We start from the raw sequence: 6,472 nt of genomic DNA on the forward strand, positions 1-6,472 counted from the left end.
AATGTGCATGCCCTCTTGCAGGTGGAGATGCCTGGTGATGGGCTCTGCCAGCAGAGGGCACTCATTCATCTCTTCTATCATAGGTGGAGTCCATGTACCCCTAAATGCTATGCTCTGTGCTTGGTGTTTTACTTCTACTCATAGTTGGAGAACTGCTCTGCAAGGACAAGTCTCTAGCCTGCACTGTCCCATCTGATCCCTGAAAGCATGGGGTGATGTGGCAGGAAGTCTGTTGTAACAGTGTGAGCCACAGGGTAAGGGCCCTGGATGGAAAGAGTAAAGAGGATGGATGTGTGTTCCCAAGTCAGTCCTTCCGGTCCTCGGGGATCCCTATCTGGAGTGAACTGGAAATCTCTGTTCTGCAGGGAAGACTTGCTACAAGGGCAACCTCCCGTGAAGTAGCTTCCTTCTATTAGTCACAGGATGGAAGATGGCTTTGCTCTACGGGCTATGCTCACCACTCTTAAAATGACAAAATTCTGAGCAGGGAGACATAGAACTAGAGATTTGTGATTCTTGATAGGCTACCAAGTAGTGCAGGTCTGGAGTAGCAGCAACCAGAGATAGAGTGGAAGAGAAATGAAGAGGGAAAGCAAAGAAAGAGAGGGATCAAGGTGCAAGCAAGAGAGGAGTAGAGAGAGAAGATAGGACAATCAGGTACATGGATAAAAGTATGAAGAATTTGAGTTACTGCCCATTTTGTCCAACTGATACAGTGATCCTTCAGGATACTGAACCTTAGTTTTACACCAGAGGGAGGAAGAGTTAAAAGATTGAATCCATGCCTTCTAGGGTTCCAAGACTCCAGACCCCAAACATCAGACCAAGATCCAAACACTAAAGGAAGATCAGAAGAAAAACAAATATATCATCCAAAGATGAAAGATCAAAGCAAACCCTACTGTTTGCTGTAAGTTACTTCTCTTCACACTGGAAGCCATGCAGGCTTTTTTTTTTTTTTAATGATTTATTTATTTGAGAGAGAGAGTGCAGGGGGAGGGGCAGAGGGAGAATCCTCAAGCAGACTCCCCGGTGAATGCAGACCATGATGGGGCCCGATCTCACAACCCTGAGATCTTGACCTGAGCCAAAATCAAGAGTCAGATGCTCAACAGACTGAGCCACCCAGGTGCCTTTAAAAGAGAAAAGTGTTCCTAAGCCAAGCAGTTCTCTAGTTTCAAGCCCCTAGTGACATCAAACATTCTAGGAAACAGATTTTCCAGTCCTTATTTTAGTCCTTTTTTCAGGATCTCCCTTCCCTTCCTAAATATTGATGTGACTCCAGAGTTGGAATCTAAACCCTCTGCTCTTCTCACATGAACACTCCTTGACCCATAGCTTAGATGCCCCCATGGCTTAAAGTCTGACCTACAGGTTAACCTATATATTGATAATCAATAATTCTGTAATGCGTATTTGAAAGTTGCTAAGAGGGTGGATCTTACAAGTCCTCATCACAAGAAAAAAAAATTTTGTAACTATGCATGGTGTTGGATATTAACTATTTACTGTGATGATCATTTCACAATGTATACAAATATCAAATAATGATATTGTACATCGGAAACTAATGTTATGTGTCAATTATACCTCAATAAAAAAATAGACAAAAAAACAAAAAACTATGGGATTTAGAATCCAACAAATCTGGTCAAAGTCTGACTTTTGTCACTGAGTGTAACCAAAGGCAAGTTACTTAACTGCTCTAAGATTTCATTTCTTCATCTGTAAGATGGGGATGATCAGAGTTGTAGTAAATATTAAAGAATAATGCACAGGAAGCCTTTAGCACAAAGGTTGGTCCCAAATATTTGCTATTACTATCTATGTTCATGTCATTCCCCATCTTACAGGGTTGATATGAAGATTAAATGGTAATATACTCAAAGAATTCAACATCTCAGAAATAGTAAGCACTAAATATTAGCTATTCTTACTACCATTACCAAACAGACCTAAAATTGATAAACTTTTGTCTCTACACTATGGTCTAGTCTAAGCCACCATCTCTTGCCTTGAGTCTTGCAGCTCCTTTTAACTGGTCATCTTGTCTTTACCTTCCATACTATTCTCCACAGCTAGTGACCTGGTCACTTCACTGCTGAAAACTCTTTGCTCTCAGATAGTTTACCACAAGTGCCTTGAGGACAAGCGTGTGTGGTCACTGCAACATCTCTATCACCAGCCTAGGACCTAGCATATAGCAAATTTGTGTAGCTTTTCTTTTCTGATTAAGGTTCTTTATTCATTTTAATTTCATAAAATCTTTGCCTTGAAAAGTAACAGTAAAAACTATACCAAGATACCTAGACAAGAGCACTGACTTCCATCTAGTTACTACACTCATTTTTCTGTTGAATTCCTACACTGCTTGAATTCTTTTTTTAATTCCAATTAGTTTAGTGTCTTATTAGTTTCAGGTGTACAACATACTGATTCCACACTTCCATACAACACGCAGTGCTCATCACAAGCCCGCTCCTTAATCCCCATCACCTATTTCACCCCTCCCCCCACAGCCCCCACACAGGTATTCTTACTCATTCTTTCCCTTGAATCCCTTTGTATCTCTCATGGATTCTGTATGAAAAGTACATCTCGAGGCTTCAGACACACAGAAATACTGTGGTATCTCTGATTCAGAGAAGTCTATGTGTCACAAGCACCACCAGCTTTAAGGGACACGTCCACCCGGGCCTGTGGCAGAGTAGTCTCTAAGCGCTTACTGTGAATTCTGTAAGGTTCATTCCTAAAGGTCCTCACATCTAGAATGGGGCTGGGACCAAAGAGTCCCAAGTACCCAGTGAGTGACTGCCTGCCGCTGGCTTTTCCTCAACCAGAGACTGGACATGTGCACCACTTGCTTGTTATTTGGGTTGCCCTTGAAATCACCCCTGAAGTAGTTGGATACAGTAACTGAGCAGAGCACTCACACAGCTAAACATAGATTATATATACATATATGTAGAAGACAGGTACCTGGTGATTGATAGAATAACAATACAGTAATAGTCTATGTGCCCACACTGTTCTAAGTGCAATTACATCATCTCATTTAATCTTCATAATGACCCTATTGGTAGGTATTATTATTCCCATTTTACATATGATGAAAGACACCAAAAGCTTAAGAAATTTGCCCAAGGTCTCACAGCTAAGTAGCAGAATAAGGACTTGGGACTCAGGCAGTCTGGTTCCAGAGCCTGAGTTTAGGTGCTCAGTTCTTTTATATATATTATCATTCTGAATCATCTCAAAAACCTGTAAGCCAAATTTCAGAAGTATTAACCCAAACAAAGAGAAAATAAATAATGATTAAAGCAATAGGCACTTGAATGACATTAGCACATCTTGGTCTCATAGAAAATCTATGCATTCCATCGCAGGTGCACATGCTTTAAGTGGATCAAAGAGAAAGAAATGTGTATTACAAATATGTGTCACAGGGGCGCCTGGGTGGCTCAGTCGTTAAGCGTCTGCCTTCCGCTCAGGTCATGATCCCAGGGTCCTGGGATCGAGCCCCGCATTGGGCTCCCTGCTCCGTGGGAAGCCTGCTTCTCCCTCTCCCACTCCCCCTGCTTGTGTTTCCTCTCTGGCTGTGTCTGTCAAATAAATAAAATCTTTAAACAAAACAACAAAAAAAAATGTGTCACAGAGATTTATCAACAACCCAAAATTTGAACCAACACCCCCGAATCCTACACCCCTCTTAGAGCCCAGGAAATGATCTAAGACCCAGAGATGAGGCTAGAAGAGCCCAGTGCAAGGCACTTGGGTGGCTTAGTCGGTTAAGCGTCTGCCTTGGGCTCAGGTCATGCTCTCAGGATCCTGGGATCGAGTCCTGCATCAGGCTTCCTGCTCGGTGGGGAGTCTGCTTCTCCCTCTCCCTCTGATCCTCCCAACCCACTCGTGCTAATGAAAAAAAGATTGGGGAGGGGGGCGCCTGGGTGGCTCAGTCGTTAAGCATCTGCCTTCAGCTCAGGTCATGATCCCAGAGTCCTGGGATCGAGCCCCACATTGGGCTCCCTGCTCGGTGGGAAGCCTGCTTCTCCCTCTCCCACTCCCCCTGCTTGTGTTTCCCTCTCTCGCTGTGTCTCTCTCTGTCAAATAAATAAAATCTTAAAAAAAAAAAAGATTGGGGGGAAAAAAAAAAAAGAGTCCAGTGCTCCCCCTTGACCTTTTCTAACCTAGAACCGGCAGTACCCACCAAAAGGTACATCTCCTTCATGTCAGAGAGGCAGCCTCCAGCCTTAGCCTAGCCCTACTCTCTCTGAGTCAAGCCCTATTAGGATAGGGTGAGGCCACTCAGGCAAATAAGACTTTGTACACAAGGGATCAGCAACTAAGTCAACAAAATATGAAAATTTTCTGTCTTGACCTTCTGTCTTTAGGTCAGACTGACCAACTCACATACCAGCCAGCAAATAATCTTCATTTAAATTTTAACGTCACTTTAATGGGAATTGCTTGAACCTATTCTCTTTTCCCCTTCTTACACTTCACTCACTACTCTTTCCCTACACACATCTACTTTGTTGACCACACGCTATATGCCCCAGGGCTGTGAAATAGAGGTAGGCTCTTTACATCCTAAGAATGGTTTGGAATTGACACGTTTTGTCTATTCTTCAGCTATTTAGCTAATATGCACAGTTCCACACAAGTCTTACTATCTTTCCCCCTGAATGTAAGAACATGAAAATTAGTGTTGTCATCACCCCAACTGACATGCTATTGTCCAGTATTTTCATTCCAGTCCATAACCCCCCTCACAAATTACATACTGCTCTAAGTTAATGCTTTCTTACTTTTACCAACATTTACCAGTCTTTGTTTAGTGTCCTTTCTTGAATCTGGTTTGCCATTTGAGATCATTTTCCTTCTGCCTCAAAAACATCCTGTAGATTGTACCTTTTCTCAGAGGCAAACCCTGCCTTTGTCCGAAAATGTTCTTAGTTTAGCCCCCAAGTGTCATTTTCCATGATAACAGTTTTGTTCTCAACAGGATGAATGGTAAAATTCCAGGTTTCTGGCTTTCATTGTTGACGCTGTGAGAAGTTACCTATCGGGCTATTTTCTACAGTTAGTTTTCCCTCTAGCTGCTCAAGATTCTAAGTCTTCTCCATTTCACCCTTTCTCTAGAAATGAATTGCTTTTTTTTGTCTTGCCTGGAATTCATTGGGATTCCTAAATCTGAGGTCTGGTGCCTTTCACCAAATCTGAATAATCAGCCATCCTGTCTTTGGATATTGCCCCTTCTCCCTATAATTTCCTCCTGAAGCTTCAGATACTGTGCATTAAATCTTATTCTCTTGTCCCAACCTCAACATCATTGCTATTTTCCCTTCTTCCTTCTTCTTTCTTATGTGTAGTTCATTCTGGATAATTTGTTGAGAACTATATTCCATTTCACTAGTGGCCCTTCAACTTCTCCAACGTATTTCATCTAAGTTTTTAGTTCAACTTTGTCTTTTTCCTAATTGGAAACGACTTTTTTCAAATCTGGATTGTTGTCCTCTCTTATTTTCAAACTTTATAATCAAATGGTATTTCATTACAATCTGTGTGACAATGCCAACATCTCAAGTATTTAAGGATCAGCTTCTGTTTCTTTCTGTCCACCCTTTTCACTCATTGGGCCTTATTTCTTTGTGCATCACCATATTGGAGCAGGACTGCTCATTTGCCTTAGGAGTATCTCTATGGAACTAAAGCATTACAGGGATTGGATTTGCTTCTGGAAATCACCTGGAGGCATGACCAACTAAGTGCCACTTTAAATTCCCCACTCACAATTTTTTTGGACCACACAGGCAGTGCACAAAAATTTCTACTGAAAACCCAGAGAGGGCCATCTTGTGGTTATGAATTCTCAGGGAAGATATTGTACATCTTTTTCCTCCCACCTAGCACCATGGTTGAGACAAGTACATTCCTTGCTGCTCCCTTCTATACAGTTCTTGTTTACCCTGACACTGAGGGTATTCCAGCTTTACCTGGAGTCACCTGCAAAACTCATTTCCTGTTTCCCATACCCTGTATAGTCACTAAAATAGATGCTTAAAGTCTGCTGAGTTTTGCAAAAACTCTGGGTAAAAGCTAGCTTTTAGCAATTGCTTACTTCTTAGGATTCCAGTTTTCATTTCATTTTGAAGATTCATAGATTCCTTATTTTTATGCTTGTTCATCAATGTGTTCATAAGTATTATTTATAAATACATTTACCCAGCATCTTGCTTGTTTCTGCTGAAATGACATTTCAGATTATCTAATCCACCAAATGCCAACAGAAGCCTGAGCTAGTCCCAGCTATATGCACTACACTCCGCCCACCCTTGCTTCTGACAAGAGCAGGTTATAAAAAGCCCTAGAGTCCAAAGTTCATAAAACACCAATGCTAACCTTGCCTTGCCTTGCCTTAAATGTGGGGGAAAAAAGGCGGGAAGACAAGAGCAGAGTAGGTGGCTCGCAC

This window comes from Mirounga angustirostris, unplaced genomic scaffold (genome assembly GCF_029215605.1).
Source record: "Mirounga angustirostris isolate CCGP_5_RB_7025 unplaced genomic scaffold, mMirAng1.0.hap1 SCAF_13, whole genome shotgun sequence".
Classification (NCBI taxonomy): domain Eukaryota; kingdom Metazoa; phylum Chordata; class Mammalia; order Carnivora; family Phocidae; genus Mirounga; species Mirounga angustirostris.